This window comes from Cavia porcellus, unplaced genomic scaffold (genome assembly GCF_034190915.1).
Source record: "Cavia porcellus strain 051 isolate PalLab524CR breed Dunkin Hartley unplaced genomic scaffold, mCavPor4.1 scaffold_23, whole genome shotgun sequence".
Taxonomy (NCBI): Eukaryota; Metazoa; Chordata; class Mammalia; order Rodentia; family Caviidae; genus Cavia; species Cavia porcellus.
Window position 1 is genome coordinate 47492052 of NW_026947506.1, and position 19351 is coordinate 47511402.

General features: G+C 41.7%; 1 non-coding gene across 1 annotated transcript; it reads right to left on the reverse strand.

Annotated features, from left to right (window-relative positions):
• Window positions 1-5286: 5286 nt before the first annotated feature.
• LOC111755110 (small nucleolar RNA SNORA11) lies at window positions 5287-5410 on the reverse strand. The gene has a single exon (XR_002789697.2). It is a non-coding gene; the product is annotated as a small nucleolar RNA SNORA11 (small nucleolar RNA).
• Window positions 5411-19351: the final 13941 nt, after the last annotated feature.

The following is a 19351-nucleotide window of genomic DNA, read 5'->3' on the forward strand; positions in this document are numbered from 1 at the left end:
TAATTTCTCAGTGGTTCTCTCCCACCTTCGCACCAGCAAGGCACAGGATCCTGAATGCCCATCACTTGATAACATTACGGTTTCATCCTTTTGTAAATCTCATGCATATCAACTAGGGTGTCAGTGCACTTTGATTAATATTTTGCTAAAGACTATCAAAGCCACCTAAGTTTTATTTTCAGTAAGGATCCTGATCAATTGTTTCTGCTGGATGCAGTTTTTCATGCTATTTACATATTTTGGATACTAGTTATTTCTGTTTTACGTTGCTATTTTTCTAATTCGTATCTTGAGTATTCATAAGTATTATGATATTTTCACTGAGCAATGTTACCTAATTTTATGGAGTTGAATTTGTTAATCAGAGTCTCAGTCTCAGGCAATAAATTCTTTTACCGCAGGTGTAGGTCATTCATTCTTTCTCTTTACCCGTGAGTCTCTCTTACACAGTGGATTTACTTTGTATACTGCATGTGTTGAAATTTGTTTTTAGTTTTTCCTTTGAGAACCCATTTCTCTGACATCATTTCTTGATCCTGTGCTCTTCCAGTTCGCAGCACCGGCTTTGCACGGCTCCCTCTGGGTTCAGCCTTTGCTTCCATAACACGTTGCTTGTCCAGGCTCCTTCTTCTACAGCACTGAATCTGTAGAGCTGTCCTGGTAATCACAGTGGGACGGAGAATCTCCTCCCTCCCCGGTTTCCTTCAGAACTCAATTGGTCCCCTATGAGTTCTAAATCTAGAAGCCCTCGGACAATTTTCAGTCTCTCAAAGAACCTTCAGATTTTTATTGGAATTGCATTGAGCACATTAATTAATTATGGAAAACTTCACATTTCAAATGCCAATTCTCCCCAGGTACTTGCGCTTAAGTCTCTTCCTGATTTACAAGAGTTTTCTCTATAGTTTCCATAAAAGATCTACCTTGAATATCTTTAAATTTATGCTCAGGTACTTTTGGGTTATTTTAAATTCAGTGTTGCAAAATCTAATTTCATGCTTGATTTCACTGTATGAAAATTCAATTGCCTGATGCCTGTTGGTTTCAAAATCAACAAACTCACAACACTCTTGCTTATTTTACTAATTAATCTCAAGTTATACTTAACTCAGGTGTTTCTTTCACAGACTAATCTGAGGGACCAAGAAATTCTGTTGACTCCGCTTTCAAACTCTGCGTCCAGAATCTGTCTCTACGGGCAGCTCACCCAGGCAAGTGCGATGCTCTTCTGCCTGGCCTGTGATCACCACACTCAGGACGGGCCTCTGCATGCCCATCGGGATTCGACTCCAGGCCTGCAGTCACGCTCGGATGGACAGTGCCAGGCCCTGCCTGCCCATTGCCCCTCTCCTTCTGATAACTGTGGATTTGGCAAACTCCTCCAGGGTCAACTATACCAATATCTTTTTACCGTGATATACAGTACCAAATAATCCAACAAAGTTGCTTAGTACATAATTATGAGAGCCATGCCTGAGGTCACGTGATCATGGGGAAATGAGCAGTATTCTTTTTTACACAGCAATAAAAGATTGGGAAATATGAGTGACAGATCAAGACTTCTGGATTAACGGTTTGCTTCTATGATAATCAGGAGTATCCTTCTGCAAATTTAATTAAACTTTCATCCTTGTAAATAAGGTTAATTCTTCCCCCAGTGTCTTACTCATTGCTCAAAGGACAAGAGCAAACACAGGGGAGGATTCTTCTAGGCTGCTGCCTCTGCCTGTCTGCTGCCTGTGTTGCAGGCATTTGGGAATCTCCCTCCCACAGAATTCTCCTGGATCTGCTTTCTAAAATCAACAACACACACACACACGCACACACACACACACGCACACACAAACACACACAACACACGCACACACATGCACACTCCGGGATAGTTTTGTTTTCCCTGCCTACTTGGTGGCGGGTCAGTCTATAGCTGTGACTACTGGTGGCAGTATTTGTCTGCCTCTGTGTGCAGACTGCTCCGTAACTATCAGTGTTCCATGTTAACTACATCATAATGCAGTTCCTTTGTTACCATCCCCTGTCCTCTCTCCTGGTAGATAATTTCCCCTCCCTTCCACTGGGTCCCATCAGAGGTTTCTAACAGGGACCATAAGTATCAAGTACAGCCTTGTAGGTATTCATGTGATGCCCGATGGCCAACTCTCCCTTCCCTCTCAGCTCCATGGATCTTGGGTAAAAAACCCAATGGTCCCTGAGCAGAGGTGCTTTATTTTCTCTCGGGAAGCACACCTCCAAACTTGAGAGAGTTTGGGGAGACGTTTGGGTTCCAAACCACTTCAGAATTCTCGGTCCCTGGTGACTCACTGTTTCACAAAAGCAGATGAGGAGGGCTGCGGAGTTTGAGTAAACTGCTCATTGTACGAAGCTAAGGAGAACCAGCAAGAGTTTCACTGACTTTGTGCTCCACAATCTCACCGGAACTGTGGATAACAGAAAGATGTATCGACATGGAAAAATACAACGGAATTTCAAGTTATAGAGGCAATTAAAGTGCTCTGCTGAACTGCAGACATGTTGAAAGTCACTTTCTCTGTACTCAAAAGATTATGAATTTTTAAAATATTTCTTCTTCAAATTATATAAATTCATCATAATGAACGCAGAACTTCTTTTTCTTCTAACAATAATGCATCAAAAATTAAAGACAATTTGTGGTGTTTTTCAACTTAAAATGTATGTACACAAAAATTTTAAGCCATGAAATTTGATTAATTTTTTTCCAATATGCGTGAAATGAATAAATAGTTGATTAGTGTTTTGGTTTTTTTTTCTTTTTTTGGAGAAAGTTTTGTGTGTGTGTGTGTGTGTGTGTGTGTGCACGCGCATGTGTGTTTTGAGGCAGGGTTTTATTCAAGGCTGGCCTTGAACTCTTAGAAATCCTTCTGCCTCAGCATCCTGGGATTATAAGCATGCACCACCATGCCCAACCTGGGGAAAATGTTCATGGCAATAAAACAAAATAAAACAAAATATAACAAAACAATCTGTCAGGATATTGCTAATGTGAAGAGAACTGCAGTTTTTGAGTCAGGCGTACAGAATTTCTGCTGGACAAAGCCTGCACTTGCAACCTGTGGAATGCTTACCAGGCTTCTCTGCCCAGGAGAAGCAGGATGACCCTTGTCCACTGACCGTTCTGTCACTCTGGCCTTAGGAAGTGTGCAGGAAAACTTGTGCGAAGAGGAAAACCAGAGTTAGAGGGAAACAGCTGGATGACTTATCTCCATTCAGCTCAATTCCAAGGGCAAACTGTATCTCCTAAATGCTTTCATTAAATTTACCAAATGATATTCATGGTCGAAGCAAATTGTTAACGCAGAATTTGTGATCTGTCATGGATATTTTCCAATCTTTTGTGGCTCTATAACAAACAGTACCTCACATGTAGCCCTGAGCACAGGACCATAGACTTGCTTCCTATAATTGTATACTAAGCCACATTATGGCGTTATTTGGTACATTATCTCATGGGAAAGACTGGAGGACTCTCCCAATAGATCATAGCCTTCTTGACCTTGATTTTTATCGTATAGCTTTAAAGCAAAAAACAACATTGGTTCTGGTTCCATGCACCTGTCCACAACCCTTCAGCGCAATTATTCTGGATTCAGGAGCTGCTTATATTTTGGCCTTGCTTCCTAGTCTCTTATTTTGCATTGTATTTATTCCTAATTTAAATGTAGAAATAGTGATATTTCTGTCACACACTTCTAGGAGGTGTTTCCTATGAGTTCATGCATGTCAACAACTCAGAAAAGGTGCCCAGCCATTACAGCCCCCACATTCTTCATGAAACCCCTCTGTGCATTGACCCTGCCCCCAGCCCTGCCAACCACCACTGGACTGGTTCCGTATTTTTTCACATTCTACAATTGTCTCTATTTTATGCTACTTAAAATTTCTTAATATGGGCAGAATAAAAATACCAAATATATGAAAATAATATCAGCAGGGAGTTTTTTTTACATGAATGTGAGATGAAAATTCATTTTACTTTTCAAATACAAGAAGTTTAAATTCAGTAGACTGTCATTACTGTATTTCCAGTTCCAACACTTGATTGGAATTGTTCTTGTCAAGATAACAACACAATCTTGCAATCATATTTAATCACCACCAAGGCTGTGTATACAATATAAAATTCTCATTTACAAATTTCCTTTTGAGGCAATAACCGGACCACATCCAGCTGTGAGAAATAAGACAGAGATAGATAAACATACTTGTGCAACATAAAAGATGTAAGAACATTTGAAATAGCTGTCACAGCCAAGTCTACAACCTGAAGTAAAAACTGAATTACTAATCAGCTCTGAGAGAATATTTTACCATGTTATCATGGGAAATTCTCATATTCTGAATTAGGTTGTTTGTTGAGTGTTTTTATCATGAGGATAGATTTGATTTGGGCAAATCTTTCTCCTCTAGATTGAGATGATAATGAATCTGTTGTCTTTTATTAGTCTTCTTTCTTTTGTTATGCATTCTTTTCCATTTCTATTGTGTGCTAACTGACTTTTGCCTACCAAGCCAACCTTGCATTCCTAGAGATTCCTTACACTTGGTAATGGAGTACAATCTTTTATTGATTCAATTCGATTCAATTTGTCGATGCTGTATTTAAGACATAAAGGAGAGGAGTTGATCTGCAGATTTTATGGCATGTTTTCCAGTGTTTTGGAAAAGGATAGAAATGCTTATTTTGCAGAATGTAGGTTTTTTTGGTAAAATTTACTATGCTACCATTTGGTCTATGTTTTCTATTCTGGGAAAACATTTAACTATTCAATCAATAATCTGGTATTTTATAGATTTATTTTAGATTTTCTACATTCCCTTGAGTCAGTTTTATCAGTTTGTATCATTCTTGGAATTTATTTATTTTTTAGATATCTAAGTTATTGGCATGTATTGTCATTATCACTTCTCTGTAATTTTAAAAAAGTATTTTCTAGGTGGTTGTTTTAAATCTCTTTCATTTGTGATTTTAATCGTTTGAGTATTTCTCTCTCTCATTCTTTCATCCATTTAACTAAGATTTTTGCAATTTTGTATCTTTTCAAAGGTGAAATTTCCTTTCTTGATTTCCTCTTTGTTTCATTGCTTTATTAGTATTATTTTAATTTTATTGAAAATAGAAATTCAAAGTGTTTACTTATAGAACTACCAACAGATTGTCCATGGACACACTCAAAATGTCCTCCTCCCCCCTAAATGCTGTGGCTTCCCCATCACTGAGCCTGGTCCTGTGTTGCTAGCTGTGTGAGAGACTACAGAGTACAAGTGTAGGAGGTCACTGGTTCTGGCCCCTTGTCACATGACCCCAGATTCCTGTTGTGTGTGCTGTGCACAGAGATGCCATTCTTCAGGCCACTTGCTCTGAGCACACCCCACTGCCTGCTTTTAAAATGAGAATTAATCTTTGCTCTAATTCTTGTTACTTCTTTCACTGGCATGTTTGTGCTGGATTTGATGTGACATTCAGCGTGTCTCAGAGGAATCCCCGGGGATGATGATATTGTTTCTTCCATCATTATCAATACTGCTTTTGGTTACAAATTTTCACTGATAAATTTACTGTACTCCTTTACCTGAGTGGAGTTTTCCTATTTTCCCCTTTTATTTATTTATTTGTCTTTTTGCAATGTTTTCTAATTATTCTTGTGACTTTGAACATTCTGCAGCTCGTGGTAAAATTCTTTAGCCATACACGCTTGTGTATTTCCCTTATTTCCTCTGATACTGACTTTGTATTTCACTCACTTCTCATCAGGGAATATATTTGTGTTTAAATATATTCATTGGAAATTTCCTTCCCGCGTGTCATTCAACCTCCTTGATGCCCTGGAGTGGGAGGTATAGACAGTGCCATCCTGCTGAGTGCAAACCACCAGGGAGCCAGGTGAGGATCTGTACTGACTGGCCTTCTTTGTGCCCTCTGTTCCAGGCAGCTCTGAGCTTGCCATGGAGGTTGAGCCCTGCCCTGTCCCCCCAAGCACATGAGTGGGGGTGAGGGTGAAGGATGCGCAGGCTCAGGGCACTGCGCAGAAGCATCGCTGCCGGGTGGGGACTGAGATGAGCGCTGCTGGACACTGCCAACGGTGACCTGAATGTGGAGCACGGCCTGCCTCTGTGTGCAGGAGGTGCAGGGTCAGGTGGCCCTCAAGCCCAGCCCATGCGACTGTGACAGGAGAACCACACAGCAAATTCCCAGCTCCACTGAGAGTCTGAGTAAGGCCGACAGCCTGCTTGGCCTCCAGCTAAGATGGCAGTGGGGAACTCAGTCACTGTCTCTGCCTTTTGTGGACTAAGGCTTGCCTTGTGATTGCCTCCACTGAGGCTGTGGTAGCTTAGGGGAATCTGAGGAGCAGCCAAGCTTCCATTGACGTGTATTGAAATCAGGTGAATTGCATTGCTGTTTACTTAGCCCGCCCCTCTCCTGACCCTTCGGTGAGTCCACTGACTTTGCCTGGAGTTGCTTCTGTCTGTATGTTTTGGGGATTCTAAGTTGAAGAACTTTAGCAATTTCCTGTACAGGGTAAGGGAGGTGATAGGAAATCTGCAATGCTCATCTTTGCGCTATTCCTCACCCCTGAGAGCCTAAATCCACCCCTGAGTCCTCCACCTCTTCCTCCTCCCCCTCCTCCTGACCAGCTTCCACTGTGGTGAGATTTAATATAAGATGTGGCTGAAGTAGTGAAGTATGGGACAGGGACCATATCTGTTCACAGACTGAAACAGTCTTGACGTAAGCATTGAAAGGAGATCGACCATCAGTAAAGCCGGCAAGGAAGCAACTCGATGGGCTGCACACTTCCTGAGGCAGGGAGGGATTATCCCCGGAACGCCAGTTAATGTGGCAGGAGAGGAAGGAAGGTTTCCAGCCGGGCAATGAATTTAGCGTGTTCAGCTCACCATTTATGAGATGTTGAACGTTACAACTGGGTAAAGTGGTAAAGAGAACCCAGTATGACATCACGGCAAAAAGAAGATAAATTCAAACATTAAACCCAGCCACTTGTTACCAGACCACTAAAGAGTCCGCTAACACCTTTTAAAAACAGTACAACGTGAGCAGGATCTATTTCCACCCTTCATGAGGCGCAACAGTTGGGAGTGGGCCTGTGACCTGGGCGGCTGCATCTCCCTCCTGCTCCTGCCCATCTCTGCTTCCTTGGGCACTGACACAGGGGCTCCCCACAGCTGGGCCCAGTGCCAGACCCCTCTGCCCAGAAGCCAGCTGACTGTGGACTGTAAGGAGGAGACAGAAAGAAACCTGTCCTCCTGAAGATGTGCCAGGACTGCATCCCGTGAGGAGAAGTGACAGACACCACTGTAAGTGCTGGCCCTGAACTCCAGCCACTCATTCAGGTTGGCACTTGGTGCTTCCATTTTAGTGCAAGATACTCAAGGATTTTGCTTTGAATTGGAGATCAGCCAAAGTCTATCATCAAAGATCTCTTATGGACTTCAAAACACGAGTAACTAAACCAGTTGTTTTGGTGCGTTGCCCCCTCTGGAGCCTACATTGATTTAAGTTGGTAGAGACACACATTTTTTGTGGCCTTTCTGATGCCGGTCACTTAGGATTTTGCTCTAAATGGGATATGCAGAGTTCTGTGACTCTGTCCTCAAGGTTTGTTGAGATGACCCATAAAACTTACTTTTTCCACTTCTCCTAGCCTGAGTCTTCCAGTGCAACCCAGAGACCTGCAATTTTCCAAGAGAACTCTTTATTTTAGAATAAATTATATTTTAATTACACATAAAATCTGTCACCTTTCTTACAGATTTACAAATGTGATATTATTTTGCAGTCACTAAAATGGAAATTTGAGAAAAAAACTATGTAAGATCAATAAATGAGAATTAAAAATTATTTTCCTAAGGAAAAACTGAAAATACTGTGTTTTAAGTATGTATGATACATTGAATATCTTATGTCTGTGCTTCCTTATCCTATGAAGGAGTAACTGTAGTCTCTTACAATTCCAAGATGCTTTCAACAAGCAATTTTCTCATTCTGACCACCAAGCTGGAATTTATGACTGGGTCTTTCCACCATCCAGCTGATAATCCAGAGATCCCGAAGTATGAGATGGACCCTTGGCTTCATCTGACAAATTAGGGTTCATGCTCTCCCCCAGCCAGGTTGGAACAGTGGAACTTTGGAATCCACATCCTTGTGTCTTCTGTTCGGGTACATCAATGCTTTTTAAGATCCATGCTCTTGCACTCAGGTATATTTTTATAATTGTCAGCTGCACAGAGAGCAAAGTATTCCCTTTAAACTCATTATGCTTGTCCTAATAACTGTATTTCTAATTCTATTGTTTCATAAAATGAAGGCATTTATGAATATCATACACGCAGTCTCCTTTATTTCCTGTGTGCTTCCTTGTTTTTATTGTTCAACATAATAAAGCCTATTTTTCCCCCCAAGGCTACACAGTTATCTGTCATACAATTAGTTTCTTTCTGTAGTTTTGTATACATTACACAGAAATAAACTATTTCTATTACTTCATCTTTTTAATGCTATTTATTTTCTATTGGTTAAATCAGAATAAACAAAGAAAGTGATGTTGGATGTTTGGTCCTGGGTTTCGGTTACTCTCACTGGACTTTTCATCCCTGGGCATGTATTTATGTGGTTTCTCATTTCATGCTGTACAGCATGCAATTAGAATTTACAAATGACACACCTCAGTGTAGTCAGACCTTTAATTACATTCAGGTAATCATTTATACATCTTCAAACCTTTCTTTCTTGGACATGACTTGGCTTTACATACTTTCAAAACTTTCATGGGATAGACAATTCTAAAACAAGGTTTGATGAGCAGGGCTTGATTTCAGGTGTCAAGTTTCAGCTGAAGGTCAGGACAAGAAGCTGATCTCTATTTAGATTGCAAATCCATTCCTTTTCTATCTTATTAATGTTTTCCTGCCATTTCACAGCAGCTACTTAGCATAACTTATTCCATAGATTTCAGATAAAGATCAAACTTACAAAGTATGTGAGGTTATCAAATCATCAGATAAAATAATTACTTGCTACTTACAGAATTAGTAGTTAATTTCTGAAATATGTATTGTTTTTCAGGTTTCAGAAAGAGTAAATACAGAAGTATAAGCATGATATGATGACACTGTCCATGATATGACCATGATATGATATGATGACACTGTCACAACCTACAGGTTCATAACATTAGTTACCTTCCCAGGGTGTGACACCTTCAGATCTCAGTGCTACTGGGGATCTATGGGGTTTTCAAGCAATAAAACTCATGGAATTAGCCAGACTTCCTGTGACTGGGACCAAGCATCCAAAACCCACAACTTAAGGAAGGAAGTTGCTCCTTTGGCTCAGAGTCTCAGAGGCCTCCATCGTGGTCTGCTAGGTCCCTGGCAGACACAGCATTGTGTGTGGGCCTGGGGGAGCGAGAGTGGTTTCTGCACGGTGCCCAGGAAGGGAGGTGGGGCACAGCTTCCCACCCGAAGGGGCAAGGGGCAGGTAAAGACCCTGGATCCCACCTCCGTGACCACACAGACGTGCTCTAAAGTGCCTGTTGCTTTTTCCCAGGCAGCCACCAAGCCAGGGAAGCTTCACTGACACACTTTCCTGCTGAAGACTGAGTTGGCACCAGGCAGCACTGAAAGTGCTCGAGGGCGGCTTCCTGGTCCACTAGTGTCACCTGTTACTCTTGTTTGTTCCTGGGTCACCTCCTAGGAGACATCGCTCTGCTTCGTGGGGAGGAAATTGGAACTCATTTTCATAATGGAATAAATAATGCATAATTACAAGGCAAAGTCATTTTACCAAAATCATGTGATCTAATCAGGCAACGAATGAGTATTTATGGAACTGCTTTTATAGACTGCACAGAGTTTGAATTCCATAAGTGGGACAAGGTGCCTGCTTTCCTCAGAAGAAACACAACTTTAACACATTGAAATCTCAGTGCATAGTAATAAAGACACTTTAAACTGAAAAGTGTTACCCCACGTGTAACACAAATCAAGTAATAGAAAAATGTTGTGCTCCAACTTCTCCCAAGGGGGCAGGATCCAAGCTGGACACTAACTCAACTCACCCAAAGGAAGATGTAGATGGCTGAGTGATTATCTGTGACTTCAGACCCATGTAGAAGAAATCTGGTGAGGATTTCACCTGTGCAGGGCGAGAGCAGTGTGATATTCACATGATAAGATGAGAGCTTCCCGAGGAAATGACCATCCGTTCATATTTAGCTTTTTTGCGGAATAAAAAAGAGAAACAGCGTTGTGATGTAGGTTTCCTATCATTTACACAAACAGGAATGCAGCTAAAAGTTTCAACTACATTTATATGAAGATCTATTAAATTTTATCTTCAGTTAAGTAATTAAAAAGCACAATTTTATGCTTTAAAAAACCCATCCCATGTAACCAGATGCATTTTATCAGTAAGGTAGCTCAAAGGTTTAAGACCTGCATATTCACTGCGTGTCTGAGAAGTAGTGGATGAGGCCACTGGCAGATTTCTAGCTGTCTGCAAGAGGGGCCTGTACTGGCGTTCACAGGCTGGGTCACCCCGGATCAGAGCCGTGAGAGTAACTGACAGACTCCTTTCAAACCTGACCCATAGAACAAGGATCCAAAATGCAAAAATCCTACTATGGAAGCTGAAAGCAGAGATTTCCTATTGTCTCACCTCATCTGTCTTGCTGTTTTCTATCACATTAGAGTCACAGTAACAGAGATTGACCCATGAAGTGGTGTTATATCAAGCCTCTCATTATTAAAAATGTCAGTTCACAGCAAGTTAAAAGGGCAGAAAACTGCTTAAAAGCACAAGAAGATTCAGAATAGAAAGTAGAAATATAAGGCCAGAGAGCCAGATACACAGGAGGGCTGGGCAGGAAGTCAAAGGAGACAGGGACCGAGCCTGGTAACTGCAGCTGGATGGAGCGGCTGAGGGCCTAAATAGGTCCCCGAGTCCTCCTCATCACAAGGCAAATGTGGGGGAGGTAGACACACAGGGCTGGGCTTTCTTGGTCCCTTGCAGCTTTGCAGCAGTCCTTGCAGCAGTTAGGGGCTGGGCTTCACCCCACGGAAATCCATAAGCTCAAGTCTAACCCCGCGGCCTCAGAAGGTGACTTGGTGTGGATATTGGGGTTTTGTGAAGGCAACTAAACTAAGGTTATGCAAGTGGGCCCTAATTCAGCACCATTTGCTTGCTTGTAAGAAAAGGTAACAAGACACAAAATCAGCGGGATGTCCCTGTGTGAACACAGCAAAACATGCTTTCCTGAGAAGGGAAGTCTCAGAAGAAACAGACCTAGGAAGCTTGGTCTGCTTTTCACAGCTGTATTGAAAAACATTTCTGTTTTTCAGGCCACCCAGTTAATGGGGGTTGTGTAGTAGTCTTAGCATACAGGAGCTGTAGCCCTTCTGAAACTTTAAATTTTGGATCATGATTTATATATACATAGCCATATATAATATTTATGAGCAGACCTTGGCTATAGTTAAGGAAAGAATATCATTAAAATGATGTTTATTGGAGCACAACTTACTGGATAAAAAATTGGATAGTCTAGAAATATTCTTTGGAAATTACACGGCATGTTTTTAACCAGAGTCCTAGCTTGTCTATAAGTATTATCTCAGCACTCTTATCTCAGTGATTTCATTTCACATAAGCTTTCACTCAGCCTCTGCAGAATCATGAAAATAATAGTCCAGTAGCTTTTAACTGGGGATTTACCCAGGAAAACGGAGAAACATTCACATAACATTCCTGCTGTAGAAGTTTCCCTTTTACCCAGAGGCAAACCAGTATACATGATCATCACTGATAAAGAGTCATAACACCTGTAACACAAGCAGGTTGATCCTTGTTGCCTGTAGTTTAAATGTGTTTGCTTAAATTGAAAGCAAACAAGAAACCAACACTTTATAAATACACAAAGAATAAAGAGCCATTAATCTAAGAAAAATACGGTGGCTAAAAATGGTGGATGTGTCCCCCTGTGTAGAAGCTGGGAGCGTGAGCTGATCGGCTGGGGAAGCTGAGGCTGCTTTTCCATCCACTCCCACCTCCCGATCTGTGAAGTAAACCCCCCGGCACTGAGGAACCCAGGTCCTCTGCACAGTTACACCTGAAACACCAGCGACATGATGACGGTGGGCATAAGCACACCACCTTGGAGCCAACCAATGTTAGCGTGAAATCTATTGCTGAGTTCATTTTTCAACAGACCCATACACAGTGTTGTGGCCAAACTGTGAGTTTCAGGGTATCAGAGCTCCGGCTGATGCAAACAGATGGTTGCCTTTTGTGACTGTCATTTCTTCAAGTTAGTGAGATGGGACACATTCACTGCCAATGCATTTCGCTGAAGCTCTTGAGTCAGCTGACACTGCAACGATAATCCTCTGTGCACGGCAGGCAGGCCACCTAGAGCAAACGTCCTGTCTCTGTGGGTGGTGGAGAAGACAGGTAATCATCCTCACCAAGATGGAGATCGCCAGCCCTCGCCCTCCTTCAACTACTTTATGGAGACTGAGGCCAAAACCTACGAAGCCTGGGGTTTTCCGAGTCGTGGCTTTGGAATTCAGTATGGGCAGGTGTGAGCTGCTTATTTGGAAACTCCTTCAGGGGACTCTGTCAGGTAGATACAGGGGTACCCCTGATCACAAACTTATGCAGAGGGTGGCTTCATTGTTGACCTTATGGGGACCTTTGATTATTTCTTGTCCAATTTGGTTTGCAGCCAGAATTGTGGAAGTATTAAGTTTGTGAACCAAAGTGACACTGGGTACAGAGAGTTACTGTCATATAAACCTAGTAGTTGTCTAATTTACGTGAGTGAGGCATGGCAGTAATCGGAAGCCCAGAGTGAAGACACGGTACACAGTGGTAACACAGCAGATGCACTAGGGTGTAATCCTGGCGTGAGAGAAATGAGCAGTAAGGGGTTGTACTGTGTGGTAGTATTTTATACATTGTCCTTAGGGTGATTCCATTATATTCATAAAATAATTGTCATTTTACAAAAAAAATCAAACTGAGACTTTTCGAAGTTCAAGTCAAGATGCAATGTTCATGATCCCAATGTATTTATTAAAATTGTCAAATCAGGGTGAAGTCCGTGTCTGTCAAGCTACAAATGTATTTTCTTAGTTTGAAAAAAATAAGCAAGAAAAGATTTCTGCTTTGGAGTTCCAGCACGGTGAGGAGAGTGAGCTTGGGGGATAAATGAGGAGTGGGCTGTCTCCTGTGGTCTGCAGGGTGAGGATTCGGTCCGAAGGCTGCCATTGGGCTTTCCATATTTTTAATGTGTGAGATGTGAATGCACGTAGCCATCACTAATGAGAACCATCAAAACCTTGCTGCAGCTTGAATCCTGTGGGTGCATGACAACCTCTGCCCAGTGTAGGCGCTGGCACAGAGCTCATCACGTGTGGTACCCTAGGTGTCTCACAGCCTATGAACCATAATAGTGGAACTATAATTATGGCAGATGCTCTACACTCTCATGGTTTGAGAAAACAACTCCTAAATCGTAGAAGAGGATCAAACTGAGTATTTTCTCAGCAATTACGTGATTCTGTCACAGTAAAACCCAGCCAGAGGTGTAAAACTCACTTTTTCAACAAATGATTACACTCTCCTCCACTTAAAATGAACACTGCAATCACAGCAGAAGAAAGAGGTTCAAAACAGCCTACTTGGTAGAGGCTCTTACTTGTGTCTTAGTTCACAGGCTGTGACGATTCGCTCTGACGGTAGGGCGGCTCTATAGAGATTCATGTCCTTGGGTAACATCCCTGCCCCTCAGCATTGCAACCAGTCCTTCCCACTCACGTCACGAAAGCAAAGGGCCATCTTCCCTGGGTGAGTGGGGGGTGGACCAAGGGCTTAACCCCCTGACCAGTGTGTTTTTCTCTCTGGTTTCATCTCTCTTGAGGTAGAAAAGATACAATGTTCATGATCCCAGGAATCAGATATGCAGAAGTGTTCTTTGAGGACTAGTTTATCCTGTGGTCCAAAATAGCCCATGTTCCTTCAAGGTCAAAAATACATCTTTTCAGGAGAACCCTGGCCATCTTATCTTCACTGATGGATGATTAGGTAATTTTCTCACATTTTGCTATCTTGCTAGGAGTCAGCTCTAATTAACAGAAAATAAAATTATTCTTCTGATACTTGGAGGCATGTAGCTGTTTAAAGTGAGCTTAGAGGGCTCACGGTTGCCATCTTTATGATAGAGCAGCATCCTCCTTGTACCTATGGTGATCAAACAAGCAACTGGGGAATGCAGAAGATCATGGCACACTGATGTCTGCACAGGAAGGCACAGGGAGGTCTGCCTCGCTAAAGGTGAGATCACAGTAAGGATGAAATTCAGAGCAAGTCAAAGGAAAGAACACTGGTGAGCCCAGGTATCACATGAGCCATAGAGGTGCAGGACAAAGAATTCTTTATTTAATTAGAAAACATAAACATAAATGCGTGAATATGCATTTTCAGATTTACACCATTGAGTAATTTTTCTTGTGTAAATTATTTATTTTTGGAGTTCTAGTTTTCAGATCCTTAAATGAGAAGTGAAAAATTTCTTCTAGATCTATTTTAGATTGACAAGATATATATGAAAAAATTTTAGAACTGTTAGATGATACCGAAGGATAAGACATATAACTTTTTAAAAAATGCTTTAAAGGTGCTAAAATTTGAAAGTTTAGATGCTAAAAATATAACATGACCTTGAGACTTCTGCATAAATTGCACTGCATTCTGGATTGATGATCCCATCTTAGTTTGTATTATAGGTATTGGGTTGAATTAAAGTTAGTTTACAAAGAATTTTCAAGGGATAACTTTCTTAAAATATTTAGAAATTTAAGTACTTTTTGTCTTGAGTTTCAATCAAATTTTATTTACAAATATATAGTGGATTATATTTGATTTACTAATTCTAGTTTCCCAGTCGTATATCTAGATGATACATGAAGCCCCTTTAAAATTTTGAAATCTTTTTATTAGTGTATATAAGTTAAACCTAACTGGATTTCATCTTTCAATATTCATCCAAAAGATGAGATCAAACAAATCAATCAGGATACAGGATGCAAAATCAATAGACAAAGATAAATAGCTTCCCTGTGCACCAACAATGTATCTATTGAGATAGGAATCCGGATGGAATTCCACTCGTAATATAAAACTATACCATTCCCAGCGTCCACCAAAGCAGAGAAATGGAGGACTTCACAGTGCAAGCATTGGAGCCATGAGGAAGGAAACTGAAGAAGACACTGAGAAATGGAAGGACAGGATTGCCTGTGGATTGGCAGGCCTAATATTGTTAAGGTTACCACCTTTGAAACGTATGAGCACATCCTTCCAACTGAGTGGGTTCTTTCCCAACCACCACATTTTTTACTGTCTTCTTTTCACATCCTTTGTAGCCATTCACATGAAAGTTACTTTTTTCTGACTTCTAATTGTGTTGGTACTTGTTATCCTAGGCCTCCTGTCTTTCTAAAATAGAGGGATGTCCCTCAGCTGCGCCCTATGCTAATGAGAGATGGTACTCCAGGGAGGAGCTCAGCTTTCCACACAAGGGAAATGGATGCTGGCCACTTGTGGGCTGTGGACCTGGGAGGAAGATTGAGTCTCCTTACCTTTCTGTTGGCTATCTCTGCACTGAGCCTTTTTTAATTTTATTTTTTATTTAAGCCAAGGTCATACCAAGTCACTCCATTGCCCATCTTGGGTTCAAATCTGAGATCTATCTGCCTCGGCCTGCACGTTCTGGGATTCCAGGTGAACTCTGACATGCCTCTGTGTTCTTATGGTCTCAGTGATAGCTAGAGAAATCCTACTCTAGCTTACTGTGAAGAACTGTAAAATCATGATCTGGATATGGTCTGCTCAACCTGTTCCTGTGACTGGTTGACTTAGATCTGTACCTATGTTCTGGCCCTGAGCTCTATTTAACACGTTTGTCTATTGATGACCTCTTGCCTTGTTTTATGCTGCACTTGGAAGCTCCTGCTCACAATTATTTTTACCCACAACTTTGCTGATTCTCAGTCCTATACTCAAAGTGCGCAACAACACACTTAAATTGAAGAATAGATTATTTTAGGTACGCCTACTTGGTGAGTATTCCAATGAGCCCTCACTAATTTCTGGGTGACCTATTCTGCATATCCACAGAGTCAGCATGCTCTGCAGTCCTTGACACTGCTCTGCCCCTCATCATGATTGATAAAACTATGTGCACTCACTTCATATCCAAGGCAGAGAATTTGACTTAATCGAGTATCTGCGCCATGGCCAAAGTCACAGTCAGTGCTTTCCATGAGGTATCTACTCATTCATGAAAATAGCGTTTTTTCTAATTAAATATTATTCAATTTCTATATGCCTTTCTTTGTAATTAAACTTTTATTAATTCAACAGATATTTATTGAGCATCCAATAAATGCACTGGGCACCGTCTGTCTCTGGCACTAGTAGTTTGGAAGTTATTGAAAACAATAAAACCTTTGTTCTCGTGGAGACATGATAAGTAGTGAGTTTGGGGACTGTCAGAGGTGCAGGTGTTAGGAGACTTCACAGGGAAGGAGAAGGCAGCAGTAGGCGGAGCTCTGAAGCCAGCTGGTTTGCTCCACAGGTACTGAAAAAGAGGCTTTTAGCAAAAATAAGGAAAAGAAGACTCTTTTGGAAAGAGGTCTGTCCTGTGCCTTGTGGCTAGAGAAGAGCAAACAAACAAACAAAAAGACGGACAGACATGAAAGGTAAAATCAGGCAGATAACCATAGGAAGGGTATTTTAATTATATAGTAATTTGATGAGCCTTGCGGAACAGTGAAATCTTTCACTTTTATGCTGCATGACATGGGAAATGCCTAGAGAGATTTTAGCATCTAAAGACGCTGACACTGTATTTGAAAATGGTGTTTGCAGAGTTGAGTTGAGGATTTCCTGACTGGGGGGTGGGCGGGGGACACGAGACAGGTACTCTAACCCGAGCAAGGACGGGGTGGCAGGAGCTCTGGAGTCTGGCTGAGGGAAGACCCACAGGTGACTCATTGTTCTTGATTACCGGGGTGCTCCAGGAATGCTCAAAGGATCCTCACAACACCAAGTCATGGGGATCAAAGTCAGCAGGAGGAGAGGTGCCAAAAGGGAGCAGACTGACTGCTCTGTGAACGCACCCTGAAACAGATGGAGGCAGCTCTAGGACCTCGAGAGGACAAGCAGTAGAACCCTTGACACTTCTAGAGCTGACTGGCTTTGCCTCCATGACTGTAACATGAGAAATCCACGTGTTTCAAGCCAATTAATCTGCAGCAATGCATTACAGCAGTAAAGGACAAATAGAGGAGATGTGCTAGCAAAATCGCACGCTGATGGCAGTAATCTAGAAAAAGTTGAGAGTGCAGAAAAGCGAGGGAGACCCAGCTGCAATGCTGATCTGAGTGTGGACAGAGGGTGCCCAAGTAGAGCTGGGCTCTGCCTACAAATACGGGCAGTTTATTCACCACAGCTGTGCAGATGGCAGAGCGAGGGAAGGACACATTGACAAGAAGATGGGAAAACATGTGTGCCTGATCTTTTCAGATTACTTCCATTCTTCCCATAGAATAGGGAGTCCTGGCGATTGGTGTGGATCAGGGTAGAATTTACAGCTCTTTCCATTTAACCAGGCTGATGCTCAGCTGTTAGGATTATGAGGCCTGGCAGGAAGAGTCAGAGAGAGAGAGAGAGAGTGTGTGTGTGTGTGTGTGTGTGTGTGTGTGTGCATGTGTGTGCACAGTGGAAACAGGACTCCAGAATACCAAGAACAGGTGGAAATATGGTACAACCTATGAACCCCAAGTCTCAGTGGGGAGGTTTCTTCGAGCGTGGAGAGCTGAAAAGGATGTACTTGTGGTCTGTCAGAAAGAAGGTGGAACTGAGGGCTGTGTGCCTGCACTGCAACACTTAAACCTCTCAAGCTCTGCACGACATCACTGTTCAGTAACATTTCCACTTGGATATGGTTTTAAATGTGCAGAGCCGGGGGAGGGAGTGTTTATCTGTCTCCCTCCTACTGGGTTTATTGATTTGCATCTGTGCTCCTTCATTTACTTGCCAATTTAATTTTTCATCACACGGTAATTGAATATCTGTTCAGATTCTGGGTAGACTTGGCATCCGCCTGCCCGCATCAGAAGAGGAGGAGAGATGGGAAGATAAGAATCCACCTGGGAAGAGCAAACCAGGGGATGATTAATGTGGTGACTGACAAAGATGAGCATTCTGCTACTATGGCCCTGAAAATGAACACGAACTAGACCAGAGGATTCGAGAAATTCTCAGAAAGGAGAAACAAAGACTGAATTATCAGATGCATCTGAAGCCGAGCTTACAGGATGGAGATTTTATCAAAATTATTATCACTAAAATAATTGGACACTAATCATGGATTTATGATAATTATTATAATTTAAACATTTATACCTATTATTTGTAGTTCATTTTAAAAAGCAGACATACATGACAGATACACCTCAGATATACGATGCTACATTTTTGAAACAATATAAATCTTTGTCTATTAAATGAGGTTTAGCAAGAGCTTATAAAATAATTCTGATGTAAATATCTGAAAACCAAGAGAATTAATAATGAGGTCTTTATATTTAGGTGATAAAAGATTTAAAATTCATCATAATTGGTGCTTAGAAAATTTTCACAGATTTTGCATGTTTAAAATACATTCATTTATTCCTGGTATCTTCTGTAAAAATGGTGCACAAATATATGTGACCTAAAATATTCCCCCTCCAGCCTTCAAATTAAACTGGTTAATATTACATTGTCCTGACCCCACAGATTAAATTGCCACTAAGGCCTAAGGAGGCAAGAGAATCTCTGATTTAACACATTTTTCTTATTTATCTTAAATTGAGGAATTGGTTACCAAAGCAAAGTGCAAAGTGTACATATGAACTTTGCCAAGGGCTGGGTACGCTGCTGTTCATTGTATTTCTGTATCTGCTTGGACTACAGGAAGTTGGGTACTGGATTAATCGAAGCAGAGCTCTGAAGAGCAGAGGAGTTTGTGAGGGGAGTCAGCAATTACTTCTGTCTCGCAGAGAGGAAGAGTATGCATGCCTTTCAATGGCCTGGGCTGATCTGAGGGCCAGGCTCTCCTGCCTATGACAGGTCACACAGGTCCCATCACACAGGCCATCAGCCCTGCCCCTTGCTCCTTCTCCCTTGTAGAAACGACTGTCATAAGAATATTCCCTTTGCAACCACACCATGCCCGTAGCCCTT